The sequence below is a fragment of the Periplaneta americana genome, chromosome 10 (genome assembly GCF_040183065.1).
Source record: "Periplaneta americana isolate PAMFEO1 chromosome 10, P.americana_PAMFEO1_priV1, whole genome shotgun sequence".
Classification (NCBI taxonomy): domain Eukaryota; kingdom Metazoa; phylum Arthropoda; class Insecta; order Blattodea; family Blattidae; genus Periplaneta; species Periplaneta americana.
In genome coordinates, this window is record NC_091126.1 from 96,086,205 (window position 1) to 96,101,957 (window position 15,753).

The following is a 15,753-nucleotide window of genomic DNA, read 5'->3' on the forward strand; positions in this document are numbered from 1 at the left end:
GAATATTTATATTCGTAGTTGTGTGCATTGTACATTATTTAATTTATTTAATTCTTCTGAATTGTAGTTCAAGGAAATTAACTATGAAGTAATTTTATATAGTCTACTTCAAGCATGTCATTGAAGGGGAACATGCTTCTCCCTCCATATAGTCTGCAGTGGAAGCTTGCCACACATCTTCCATGAATCAAGTTATCTTAGCGAGTGTAATGCTTATGTCAGAATGCCAACAATGCTTCAGTGATGGACTGGCTATATTGTACGATAAATGAATGTGTTATTCCTAAAAAGTAGTTTTATTTGAAATATATTATATATAATATTTCTGCCAGTGTACAAGTAACAACTAGGGTTTTCTAACTACTGCCTTGTTGATATCTGTATTGCAGACACATCCACCCTAAATGTTTGAAATAAATTATAGTCACTAATTCTATACCTGCATTTGTATTTAACATTTAACATGGTAAAGCAGCCTGCACACGTATGTTGCACCGAACACAGGTACCCAACGTCCACAGAAACAGCGAAAATTCGGAAAAGATTCTTTATTTAACATTTATAAAATTCAGTTCCTGTCTGTCTGCAGTTTCGTAAAGCAGTGTTATTCTGAAATTCTGTAATCTCTAATCTTAAATGAATGGTTCCTTCCGAACTCAGAGAAAATGGATTACTAAAAATAGAAAGCTCCATCTCCACTGACATTACAACACCAAATCTTATTCCAATTTCAGAATAATTGTTTTCAGCCACTGGTGTAGCTCGTCGACTGAGACACTTGCCTGCTGATCCAGAATTGCTCTCAGGCGTGGATTCGATTCCTACTCAGGCTGATTATCTAGTTGAATTTTTTCCGAGATTTTCCCCAACCATAAGACAAATGTCAGGTAATTTATGACGAATCCTCTGCATCATCTCACCAAATACATCTCGCTATCACCAATTCCATCAACACTAAATAACCTATTAGTAGATAATACAGTGTCACTAAATAACCAACTAAAAAAATAAAATAAAATGTTTTTTAAACATCTCTGGTACTTTGGAATCAAATGGACACTATTATTGAAGACAGATCTCAGATGTAGAAAATAACACAAATCTTAATTCTTGAATTCATCATTCCGGAATTTTAACTTGTTCATAAAATCTTTTGTAGTATTTATCGATGGGAACCAATATCTAGGGCATTTTAAAATAAAATTTCTTTCATGAAAGGACTATTTGCAACAGTTATTAATTTCGCAACCTTGTGGTTTGCACATAACAAATTTATACTTGAATGGTTCTGATTGTTTTACTTATTTAAAAATTCCATATTTAGTTCAACCTCATTTTACGTGAAGAATCATAGAGTGCGTGGTCACTATACTGCTATAAAGGCGGGTTTTAAAATACCTCCTAATATTATATTGTGAAATAACATAACTGCATATAACAAATTGAACAACATGCTTTACCACTGTAAAACAGAATGAAGTATTGTTCTTTCTATGTATCATGGCTGACTGACTGAAGGATAAATCAAAGTTCAATGTCAAACTTGTAGGAAAGAGGGATGGAGGGGAATGTCACTCAGTGACTCAAAACAACATACCTGTTCTATTTTCAGATGATGTTATTTTTCTTCATGTCATCAGTTCAAATAATTTAGAGTGCACACAAATAAGATAAACTTTTGTTTTTCACATTGCACATAACCTATACAGAGTGAGAGACAGACAGCTATCTCATACCTTTATACAGGGTGGAAGTGAAATAACCTTTAAGATTTTCAGAATGAATAGTTCATGTTGTATGTAACGAAAAAGTGTAATACCGGTACCATATTGGTGGAAAGTTCATAGTTTCCTAAGAAAGAAAATTCTTAAAAAATTCTAGAAGAATTTTATTCCATTTGCAGCTCATATCAGGCACATCCTTAATTACCTACCAACAATAGTCTGCTAACATACAAGATGTCCACTTTCCTCTGTATTGTTTTTCCATGACAGCAACATTCTGGTCAAAACATTCCCTGTGTTCATCATTCATGGCACCAATGTTGCGAGAGAATAAGTCCAAATGTGAATGTAGGAAATATATTATAATGGCATAATTATATCTCAAAGTTTTATATGCCTTTAGCAAGTTCTCCATCATTTCTCTGTAGTTTTCAGCCCTTATAACTCCTACCAAATTACAGCACACAATCTTGAATCCCAACCATGCTGCTGTTTCATTGTTCAATAGCTGATCTTCAAACACTTTTTCTTACAATATTTCACGGATTTGTGGAATAATAAAAATACAATTTTTTTGGCTTCACTTTATCTTGGGAAATTTTCTTTCAAATGTTGAAAACCTGTACCCTCTGCATTTAAATTCTTCACGAATTTTTTCATTAAGCCTAACTTCATGTGAAGTGGCAGTAGCATAATTTTGTCTTTCTTAACTAATGGCTCATATTTGACACTTATTTCCCCTAGTACCCAAGCATACCTTATAGGCCACTCTTTTACTTCATAATGTTTCTGCTTAGCTCGACTGTCCCACTTACATAGCAGCAAAATTTGGTGAAACCACTCTGCATTCCTAGTAGTAATCTTATTACTTTAAGGTTTCCACAGATGTGCCACTCATATTTTGCTTAGTTCACAGATAATAACAGTAAATTCATATTCTTGTATGTTTCTTTCATACTAGCTACATGAGCAATAGGTACAAAAGAGTTTAAATTATGAAGCAACAGTGCTTTTATACTTAACTTCGATGATTCAATGAAAAGGTGCCATTCCAGTAGGTTTAAATGAGCACTCAATTGTTCTATTAGCCCACCAACGTCATTACAATACATTGGTTCATCATTTGAAAAAATGGTAACAAAAATCTTCATGTTTCCTCTGTTTTGTTATTTCGACACCAGGTTAAAGCAAGTTTCAGCTTTGTAGTCGAGAGCTTAACAATTCAAATTGACTTTTTTTAGTTAATGTTTCTTACAAAGTTCAGCTTGGGAAATCAAACGAGTTTTACAGTAGGGATAGCTGGAAATCCGAGTCATCAATATTGCATTGTGAGGGTCCAGGTTCTGTTTCAGAATAGATGTGTAAGGTGTCATCATGTAAGATCTATTTTTTATTTTATTTTAATTGATTATTTAACAATGCTGTATCAACTACTAGGTTATTTAGCATCGATGAGATGGTATTTGGCGAGATGAGGCCGAGGATTCGCCATAGATTACCTGGCATTCACCTTACGGTTGGGGAAAACCTCGGAAAAAACCCAACCAGGTAATCAGCCCAAGCGGAGATCGAACCCACGCCCGAGTGCAACTTCAGACCGGCAGGCAAGCGCCTTAACCGACTGAGCCACGCCAGTGGCCTGTAAGATCTATGTGGCACAGGAATTTGATTGGTATGGAATTGCCATGTTATACTGGTCTTACAGCCGAGAAAATATTCGGGTAAACTGTGACATTTAGAAACCACTTACTTTTTTTAGGCAAAATTAACAGTCGGTAATATAATCCCAAGGTCCTCTCCAAATCAGTGGAATGCAAAATGGCGTTGACTTATGAGGCCATTTAGCCAGCCTTATAGGTATCGTAAACATCCACTGCAACTTATGTGTGATGCCCAATTCTTGTCTTGATCTGCAGCCTTGCATCCAAAGTATAATTCATATGTCTTTTCATTGTAAGAGATAAGGATTTGCGTTGAGATTTGACGGTATATTCGCCACAGATATAACAAAATAAGTGTTTAAATGAGTCGAACTTATGAAAAATACTAGCACTGTAATTATAGAATCCCCATATAACAGGGTTATGTGGGACATCATTTACCTCCCCCGTTAGCCTATAGCTTGATCGTGGTACAGTACAGTATATCTGAATATGATCATTTAATAAAGGTATTTTCGGGGGGCATGTTTCTAACAGTGTTACATCCATATCCGTGATGTTTTGGATCGAATTGTATAGAGCTTGAACTGCAGATCTACTACAAAGTATAATAGGGCATAATTTAAAACAATCTGTCTCTTTTTCTCTCTCGTAAGGAACTCATATACATCAATAAAACTACGTAACAGTGCACACAGAAACTTATTTATATTAAGTTTTCCTGAAGATATCTTATGAAATGTAAACTCTAATTATTTTATTTAATCTCGCCTTTAAGTTTACACATTATATCGGAATCACTTTTCTTTTTTCTGCATTGTAGTGCAGTATGTTATTCTTATTTCTCCAAGTGGCAGCCTAAACACCTGCAGACTTCTAACACATGAGTACAGCTGCTACAAGAAACATTGGAGTGCTGTCATTCCTCAAATGAGGTATAGAAATTCTTATACCTACATTCAAAAATTTAAAATAAATATTATAGTCCAGACACATGGTCTGAAGACATTAATTCGTCAATTTAAGCACAGAAACTTAATCATAAACAAAAGTGAAAAAGATCTTTTGAATTCAATATTTTCTAACGTTAATAAAAAAAAAAGGAGTTCAGACAAATTTGCGGGGGCAGTCCCCCCCTCCCATAACTCCGCCTATGACTACAACTAAATAAATCAATAAATACCATCAAACCTGTACATACACCAATAACTACTATTTAAATAACTTTATAACCTGAACACCATTCAATTAAACACGCAGTTTAAGGGAACAAATTGTATAATTCATATAAAATGAGCAAAGTACCAAACAGCTGTAACTCACAAACGCGAAAATATTACTGAAACTATGTTATTATTGCCACTTTACAGACCCAACCGCCATAAAAGCAGGTATGGGATAGATATATGTGGAACAGCTATTTGCAGCATTTCAAAACACCTGCTCCACCATGACGAAAACAAACATCTTGCTAATCGATTTTTTCAAAAAACTTTGGGTGATATCGCAAAATGGATTTAACTTTCGAAATTAGGGCATATATTACAATAATGTATTTTTAGGTGTAAATTTCATTGTTGTGCAGTGTACGTAATTTTTATTGCCTTCAACTGCACATTGAATTTTCAGAATTATTCAGCAGTAGTACATGTTCCATCCTATGAAGTAATGAATATGTAATTGATATGACTGGGATGCTTTGAAAAGAATGTCGGTTAAAATTTTGCAATGCGAATAAACAATATATACAGATACATATATAGGGTGGAAGTAATATAACCCTGCAGATATTAATAGTATACCTTGGATAGAATACAAAAAAATTTAATACCATATTAGACCTAAGTGAACACTATTCTCCAAAAAAATAATTTTCCCCTAAATATTACGCTGTTTTGCTCAATAAGTACTTTCTATACATTTCTGAATTTTACTCTTCTCATTAGAAAACTGATAGAGAATAATTTATCCCTTTATATTTTTAAATAAAATGGACTGTTTTCTTGCAAGTTAAATAGAGATTAACACATATCATTATTTCCTGCCATTAGGAAGTCCTGCAACCCTACAGCGGTGACTTACGGAATGGAACGCTGCCATTAAGACCAAGTGCGTGTGTGTTGTCATAGGTGAGCTGGTGATGTGCTGTTGCCAAACTACGCAGATTTTCAGCCTAATTTTATAATTAACCATGTGCTTAATTACAAAATGCATAATGTTTTTTTTAATTTATTTTAATGTACTCTTTATCTGCAGTTACATCACTTCCACTCTGTATATATTAGGTATTGTGGTGTCTTAGCCATTGTTTACACTACTGTATGGATCCATTAGATTTAAGAGAGGTACTGTTACAAATGATAGCCACAGGGACTACACAACACTAAATCCCAGACAGAGAGCAGGGAGTAATGGACCTGTAGTTTTTATATTATATGAATTGAAGATAATGATTTGTGGTGCTGAGTATTATAATTACTGGAAAGAATATAAAAGAGAGTGAATAATAAATAATATCTGTGGTACCAGATATAAAATTCGTGTATATCAGGCACACCCCTGTGAGTTTATTTTACTTGAGGGTATAATGAGGGCGAAGTACTTACAATTAAGCAATTGCTGAACCGCACTAATATTTATCTTCGCAGTCCTTACATGAATCTTGAATACTATTTAAAAATATAGTTTTAATGTGAGTTTGGAGTAGAAGTGTCATTTTCCAGTAAAATGATATGCCCTACACTTAATTGTGGGTGCCCGCAGGGAGGTGCACGGAGGGTAACCCCCTTGAATTTAATATTTTGTATTTATTTATTTTCATTTCTGTTCCCTACTTTTCTATATTCTCAGTCACATGCATCTCATACTAAGAACTTCAATCAGTTGACTTGGGATATTTTAAAGTCTATTAAAAATTTGACATTGCGAACTTCAGGTTACTTCAACACAAGAAAACGTTATTGTTCTCTTTTACTTTGTGAAACCATAGTCTGATGCTTCCATATTGAATTAAAAGAGTATTTCTCTTCTGTTATGTTACCTGCACAATTTGTCCATTGTCTTAAAAATATCTGTGCTAAGGAATAAAAAATAGGCGCAAACAGTTCTTACCCAGATGGCAAGTTTTGATGTTACATGACATCAACTTCTCTGCTGCATATGGAGTAATTGAAAAAATCTCGTGTCTTTGAAGCAGTCAAATCAAAGAAACTTATACTTAATGTCACTTCAAATGCTGAAATATGATACCCTACCTTCAGTATTATCTGCATTTGATTGTAATGGGTATATATCAGTCGTCAATTATAACCGAACATCTCAAAAATTAAATATGAATGGACTACTCATTGCGGGTGAATTGAGTGCATCTACTAATAATGCCAAAGTTTATTAATGTCGCTTGTATTAGAATCGATTTCGTTAAGTTCAGTTATTGTTCTGTACAATAATTTTCGTATCAATGCAAGCTACTCTAAATTAAATTTACTAATTTTATTCAGATGTTACATTCTATATATACCGGTATTTTATACCGCGATTATAATATACCAAACATAATGTGTCGCAGAAATATAATTATTATTCTTTTAAGTAACGAATTGTATGTGAAATTGAGGACCATTTTTGCAAAACTTGCTAACTGCAAAATTTGCAAAATTGAGATTTTGATGGATTCGTTAACATAAGGCAGGCCTCTACATGATGTTCAAAGCGTCTTAGTAAAATTGGGTTACTTCTCTTCATTGTAGTGTGTCAAAGTGTGATCGTTTTTTTCAAAACTTGCTTTCTGCTATAAGTGAGACATACAGCAAAACTTGCTTACTATAGTGTTTTGTCACTCCTGTAAAATTTAGTTTTTTCAGTTAGAAAGTTTTGCAGAAACGGTCCTCAATTGTTGAATGTTCCAAATGTGAATTAAGTAAACTAAAGTTACTGTTTGAAATACAAGCCCATGGGCTTATTTAAGGGGGTCCGGAAAGGTCCTATCTTAGCAATGTTAAATATGCATACATATAATTTTCTTTTTCTCAGAGACTGTTAGGATTATAGTTTTGAAAAAAATATGGGTTGTATAATGTACATTTCTGATTGCTTTAACAAGGATTTTTAAAAATATTAATTATTTTCAAAATTAAATTTTTTTTTTCAAAAAGTAGACATTTTTACAACATTTTTCAATGCTTGTAAGACCCTAACTTCTTTGAAATGCAAAAAATAAAAAAAATCCCGTGTTAAAATATGCTCAGGGCCTCAATAATTCTATCCTCTAAGTTTGAACCAATTCAGACAAGTAGATCCGGAGAAAAAGAAAATTTTATATGAAAAATTTACAACTTACGGGAAACCGGCTTCAAAGTTTGTCAATGCATTCCAGCACCATATGATGGGTTGTCAGCATCCTTCTCATCTTCATCTTGCAGTTTTCTTTTTGCTGCTCTTCTATGTTGTCTTGCCCTTGACTCAATGTCTTTTGCAGCTTTTTCTGAAGCCCTCAGTCTCTCCTTGTCCAAAATAAGTAGAGATTTTATTGTGAAAAATCCAACATTTGTCAACAACCTTTTCAGAACCTCACACCTAGCAATATTTCCATCATTAAATGTTGCCACAGCATCATATACTCCAAAATGCAATGTATTAATGGAAACAAACACTGTCTTCGGTATCCTTGTCCAGATGACACTGTTGATGGACTCGTTGGGATTTTGGGTCCGGCCGTGAAGACATTTCTTCAGTAGTTGAATATCTGATAGATCCCTGAATACATCTTTTATTACTTCTACAATTGCATGAGGTAAGGGTCGTTTGTGTGTAAACTGTTCACCAGTGGCTTTAGCCTTGTTATATTTACACCATGAGTTTCTTCCTTCAGGACATAGTCCATGGTTAGGCTTATCGTCTGAAGAGGAGATGTGAAACAAAACTGCCCATACTGCTTTCCTCGTGTTTTCTGCACTGTTCACATTTTGTCTAATTGCCATGCCATAATAATTTTGAATTTGATCAATAACAGCCTCAGTAAGTCTGTTCTTGCCATCTAAACTCTTGCCATCTTGTAGTTTTTTGCCTTTATAAGATGTTTTCAGTCGCCGCAGTCTTGTGCCCATACGTTTTTGCACATGGCCTATACATTCCAGTTTAGTTATGGGTACATTTTCTCCATATGGCTTCAGTTCATTGATTGCTTTGTAAGCCTTCGAGTCACCATCTCCTAAATAATTTATGTATCTCACCTTGTCACAAGGTTCAGACTGTTGAAATATTTTGACGACTCCTGCCACTTCCATGCCACCACTATTTCCACTGTAGTTTGCTGTACAATTTTCAGAATGTTCTTTTTTATTTGGACATCTACAATATGTAGACATGACAGCAACACCTATAACCTTGCCAGTATCTACACTTGTGGCAGTGACTACACCATTCATAGAAGTATGGCCTCTCTTTTGCCAGCTACCATCGAGGACAACTGAAAGATCTCTTATGTTGTTATTTTCAACTACAGCCTCTTCAATAGCATTCTTCATGGACTCTATGGCTACATCCTCAGCAATGTTTCCAATAAATTCATTATATTTTCCAAACTTCTGAGGTGGAGGTGGTAGATTCATTATACCACGAAGTGCAGAAGCAGCTGCTGCACCTTTACCTATTGCCCTCAGTGCATACACCAGGCGCACATTGATATCATAAAATTTAGATTTTGGACTAGGCCTATCTTCATTGTGACGTTCATATGAACTGCAAAATATCTTACTAAATTCACAGTTATCACAGTACAGTCTGAAGAGAGTTGCTAATCCAACTGTTCGGTCAGCTTCCAGTTTTAGACCATTTTTACCACATTCTTTACATTGGGTGTAATTTAAAAACACATCACACAATATATTCAAATTAAAAATATGATTTACATCAATTTCACTACATTCTTCCTCATAGACACTGTATCCTTCTAAACCTTTCAACTTCTTCTGACTACTGCTAGGTGGAGGTGCAAATTGATTGTTATTTATGCTGGAACACTCTCCATGTGAGCCTACCACTTCTCCTTGTATAGGTATCCCCACATTTTTTCGCTTTTTGAACACTTTCAGTTTACTATTAACCATGATAAAATAACAACAAATTATAACTTCACTATAAAATACACTGAAAACAAGAGCGCAGAAGTTCAGACAGATTTCTTCTCGAAACAACTTTCTTACACGTAAATACGATTTCAAACCGAAACAATCAAATGAAGAACAGACAGCGATAAGCGACATCTATACAGGTTAACCAATGCACAGTGTTTCCTAGAGGCATAAAAGCTGGCCAAAAATACTAAAAGCCACTTTAACACTTTTTTTACCAATTTTTGGTACCAACTGAAAGATAATATCATATTAACAATATATCAGGTCTACTTGCTTATCTTAGGACAGTGTTTCTCAACTAATGGCTCGCGTTCCGCTGGATATACTTGAACACTGAAGTGGTGGACCCAGTTTTTTTCGTGCATAATAAAGGCGCTTAATTTAACACTTATATATATATATATATATATATATATTATTAGTATTCATTGAATTAATCTGTGCATTAAGTATTACAAACATTTTACGGTTATGTTCATGACTGTTTAATAGTAACTTTTTAATGGTTGTTACACGTTAAAGTAACTACACTGTTTATTATATTTATTACGGAGGCACTTAATAAATAATAAATTCTAAGTGAGCACGTACACAATACAGATTCAGAAACACTTTTAGCACTTTAGTAGGGTAAAGAATGTTCATTGATCACTGTTACTAGTATTGGTACTGTCCTCCCCTCCGAAAGTTGTGACTGCGCTTGCAGTAGGCCTGAGCCGTCCCTTGTTTGTTTCAGAACTCAATAGGTTTATGACTTCCACATGTAGTATCCTTTTCTTGTATTTTGTTCGGTTCTCTTGGCGGAAGGATGTTATAAAAGGATCAGAGCTGGCAAGGAGTCGATTGAATACATCCCGATTAGTGGCCTCTCTTGAAATCTTTCTGGCATACTGTTCAACTGTTCACGAAATTGCTTAAGGTGTTTATATCTTGCTTTTTGTGCTTCTTCCGACATTTGTCCAATTGAATGGTAAATTTGCAAAACGACTTAAGCCCACATTTTGGGGGTTCTGAGTTGAGAGCATGATTATGCTACTATGTGCAAGGGTCATCGTTTAGTAACAGAATGACTTTAATCCACGACTTTTGTATAGTTTTCCTTAGCAGCAGAATGTTTGGTTAAGGGGTAAAACGAATTTAGTCTTGGTCTTAAGTTCTTTTGCCTGTCAAGTACTGAAGAAACTTACATAATATGTAATTTTAATTATACAATCAGCTGACAAAATATTTTTTTTTTCTGTTATCATTGGTAATTCTTCAGTTGAGAAAATTTATTACGTTTGAAAAACAGAGCATGAAAATGAAAAGCAATATGTTCAGTATTCGTGCTAAACTTGTAGCTGAAGTAAAAAGTATTGCAAAATGGAGCCAAGTTAAGCATCTAGAGAGAGAGGATTTTCTTGCTGTCACATTTGACTACATGAAAAATGTATGCTTGCCTAACACCAGTTCAGGATATGTACTATTATCGCCAGCTCACCATCTCAGTTTTCTCTGTGCAGAGAATGAAAACTAGTGAAATGTCCTTTTGTGTCTACCATGAGGGACAGGCCAAGAAACGTCTTAATGAGGTATGTAATTTTCTCCTGCACACTACTTCGATAACTATGTCACATCCAGTAGCCTATATTAAAGAACTGTGGTTGTTTTGCGACAGTTGTCCGGGACAAAATAAGAACAGCTCACTAATCAAATTCTTAATGGCAATAAGTGCTCAGAAACATTTCAACATCATACTTTTCTCCATCAGAAGTCTGTGCTCTTGTGATTAAAAAATTGTTCAAAATAATGTTGTTCAACAATTACAATAAGGTTATTTTATGATTTTGGTATAGTCTAAATACATTTAGTTAAACATGTTTATGTGTCAATAACCTAATAATTATGATGCAGAATTGAAGTTAATTTGCAGAACAACTTAAGTCCTGAAGATAATTAAATGTTTTACAAACTGAAGAAGAGTACAAAAGTAAGAATTTTTATACTAAACATTTTTCTCTTACATATAAAAAATTATATTGTAACAATATATGGTTCAGCGAAGTCAAAAACAGTTTCCTTTAATTTTCTCAAAACTACTTCTAGGGACATAAGTCGTTTTGTAAATTCACCATTCAATTGGAAGTAATGCCTCGGAAATAATAGTCGAACCATGAATGTGTATTTTATGTACAGTGACAGGCATGGGATACCAAGAGTACAGTGAGACAAATAATCTGGCAGTCTCAGTTGCATATTTTTCAAATTGATATGTGTTTATTTCAGATCCACAGGATATGGTTTTAAGTATAATTCCACATCTGTGGATGAGATTCCTGTCAATGCCGGTTATTTCTGCACTTACTTTATTTTTGCAGCGAATGTTAAATTTTTCGCAATCTCTGCAGATTTTCTTACATTTTGAGTTTTTCTACACTTAGACCTACTACTGCTCTCCCCAAACTTTGCCTGTGGTCCTCCTTGTTTCTGTAGAGTAGGTTTTATAGCATTTAAATCACATACAAACTCTTTATTTAATCACTGCTCGTTTTTTTTAAATCTATCACTCATCCTGTTAGATTTATCGATTCTGCGAAACAAATTAATGCAAAAACGAGAAACATGTCTTTCTAACAATTTAATTTGATCATGGGAGACTGCTAGACCGATTTTTGTAATAAGAAACTGCAATACTATGTCTTTCTGCTTCTTACGACCACTTTTTTCCTTCTGTAAAGTATCAAACAATTCTTTCCCTTTGCAACGGTACCCCATTCTGAAACCAAAATAAATGACTAAAAATTTGTTATTTTTTACTTTTATAACTATTTGATAGCCAAATTGAACATAGCTTTGCTGTAGAGAAGAAATTAACTAATACTGAGAATATTCGTATTTTAGACGATTAATTTTAAATACGCCAATGCATATATTTATCTAAATTTTATCAAAAGGGGCAAATATGGGCAATTTTACCTTTCAAGATCATTAAGTAAACATGTCAGACTACACACTGGTCAAGGAAATAACACGGGGCAACGTGAGGCAATTTTTGCTGGTCTGCATAAAGAGCGAACATAAGGAATCACAAAATAAAATTTTACATAATATGATTATGGTTCCTCAGCGAAGCATAACATACTTAATCATTATAATAATAACGTATTCTTAATTCAGAAACATAACTCTAACAATCCATAATAACATTTACCTGAAAATCAACCACAGAAGTACAAAAAATAATAATTGAAATTCTGATTGAAAAACACACAATCACAACACAGCAAAAACGACACTTCATGCACTACTTTCAAAGGTTCGAATACAACTGCGTAGAATTAGACCTGCTACGAGGGTGGCTGTTTTATGACCGTCAGACCTTGGAGATAGTTGGGGTATATTGCAAACACCATAAAATTAAAAGTGAAAAAATCATTTTTGGCCAGCTTTTGAGCCTCTTGGAAACACTGTGCAATGCATAAATATCTCTCTTTAAGAAATAAAATACCTTCAAGGAGCGAAATACGAACATACAAAATTTTATTGTGTGAACTGTCAAACCATTATGGCCACGCCCCACCATGTCTTTTATAAACAATGATATAAACAATTTATGAGCACAGTAATATATGTCTATTATATATCATTGGAAAGGGGAAATTTTGTAGATTATGAATAAAGAAAAAACAAAAAATTGAAAATTTGAAGATTTCCACCTTTCCGGACCCCCGGGGTTAAGTAAAGCTTACAGTAGTAATTTTTTTGGAAATATTCAACATTTTTTTTCCTCCATTACTGTATCTTGTACAGTAATGAAAATTGGTATGTGTAAAATACTGTCCTGCTATATGAAAAAAAAAATATTTTTACAATTTAAAAAAATTATTTATATATATATATTTTTTTTTTCAAAATTCAAAATGTTGGCAGTTCACTGTGCCGTGATGAAGCATGTCCCTCATAACTTAAAACTTGTTAACGTTTTCATGTTCTCTCTCTTTTATTTTATTGCTGAAATTCATGTTTACAATATCATGCTCTTTCAACTACATTCCTTAATAAATAATATATATATTTTTTTATTTTGTGTTAGAAGAAAATACTGATATTTGACCATTTTTTAAAATGAATTTATTTTTTATCAGACAATCTATCAAAGGTAGAGAATTGATCTTACATCATATTGTAGATATGACATGCATAAATATACACAAAAAATTTCATCACAGAATGTTGGATAGTTTTTGAGTTATGTGGGAAACTCTTCATCACTGCACAGTGAACTGAATTTTGAAAAAAAAAAAAAATTAAATAATTTTTTTTAATTGTAGGCCTAAATATATATACACTTTCATGTAACAGAAGAACAGTGTTTTACACATACTAATTTTCATTATTGTACAGATACAGTAATGGAGGAAAAAATGTTGAATATTTCCAAAATTTTACTGCTGTAAGCTGTATCTAACCCCTTAATACATTTGGACGTTAGACTTAACTCAGCATTCTGAAGAGGGATCAAATTATACAGAATAAGCTAATGTCCTCAGGAGGTGATAGAACCCCAACATAGTTTTTTTTGTGAAACTTAATGTTCTCCAACAGGCCCCCCCTCCCCCTCTCCTTTTATACATTTTAAGATCTGCAAAGCACAAGAGCATTAGACTTTTAGCAGAAAATTTAATACCAGTTGTGAACAAAGTTGTTTGTCTTCAGATCCAAATGCTAACTGTAACATAAAACAAAGAGGTCATCAGTTAAACTGTTCGTAAACTGCCAACATTCTTGGATGCACTGCATATAATTGCAAAGTATATTGCCATGTTGGGACCAGTTGCCAATAATTAACTTCAAGTGGTTTCAAAGGACAGTACATAAAGTTAAATTCATTTATATGAATTTCTGAAAGCCATGGAAATAAATGGCATATATATGCTTAGTCTTCATAGGGAACCGAACATGTTTCTATGAAGGTTGCGTTCAACAAAGCCATAATAACAACATTTGGCCAGTTTGAAACGTTTGCAGTATGTGTTTAAAAATAATAGGTAGGTGTCTGAAATATTGTAATTTATAAGTCAGTGTAATTGAACAGTTTGCCCCACCCTGAAAAAAATTCTGCGGGTGCCCACATTCTTAATTTATTATAAATTACTTCCACATCTATTTTATATACCAGTGTTTTAATTCTGAATAATTTCATGAAGACTATTTATGTACAGAAAGAGATTTTGAAGAAGATATAAGAAACTACATATCTCCATATGGTGATTTAAAATGAATTAATATGTCTGAAATTGAATCTGAATATCTAATCGTCTTAGAAATGTATAAAAATATATGTTGATAATTTTGGAAACATTTTAAATTTGTAAATAAAACATTATTTATTCTTGTAACTAAAGAAAATTTCTGCAGATTGTAACCTAAAATAAAATATTACATGAAGGTTCTCATATTCTCAGGACTATTAATACATTGTAGAATTTGAAATTTTAATGTCATCAATATTACATAGATATGCATGACATTTCTGGTAGCATTAATATCAAGAGTTGTACCCTCCGTGAAAAATTAAGCTGAATTTTTGCTAATGAGACTTCTGTGAAAGTTAATGAAACTTGGACCAATAAACAATAGTACTTCAAATGCATTCCATATGTTATTTTTATCCATCTCTCTCTGAATTCCATGTAACAAATCCAGCTTATGTGGAACATCTTTATATGACTCTGTAACATGTAATGTGTACCTTACAGGACATCATTCAAGGTAATGTACATTGTAAATATATATGAATAAATTTTTTAAGGTCTTCATGAAAGAAAAATGTTGTTATATTCAAGTATCATAGAACACACCATAACTAGGGACCGTAATTTTTCGTGAAATAAAATGGGTGATTTCGATATTAAATCTTCCACTCTTTCGGAGGGTTTAATATGAATCATTTTCTTCTTTCTTTCTCTCTTTCTTTCTTTCTTTATTTCTTTCTTTCTTTCTTTCTTTTTTTTTTTTTAACACATCACGTATCAGCAACACCAAAATGTAAAATAAGCATAGTTTCTACATTGTCCGCACAAAGATTTGTGTGACAGTTGGTGAGTATTTTCGTATACGTAGAAAATCCCCTCTTACTCTCCACATTAGACTGCTGTAGATAACCACAATTTCTGCAAATAATTCACACTAAATTCATTGTGACCCTATATTTGTCTTCCAAAACCTCTTCACATCAAAATATTGCCACCATTA

The 15,753-nt window shown here is 33.3% G+C and overlaps 1 protein-coding gene across 1 annotated transcript in view; it reads left to right on the forward strand.

Annotated features, from left to right (window-relative positions):
• The window catches only part of LOC138707912 (KN motif and ankyrin repeat domain-containing protein 1-like), a 437,992-nt gene extending 422,841 nt beyond the window's left edge, over positions 1 to 15,151 (forward strand). Inside the window, exon 15 of the mRNA XM_069837957.1 lies at positions 5,437 to 15,151. The gene's annotated coding sequence lies outside the window, so the exon portion shown is untranslated. The remainder of the gene's footprint in view (positions 1 to 5,436) is intronic.
• The last annotated feature ends 602 nt before the right edge of the window (positions 15,152 to 15,753 follow it).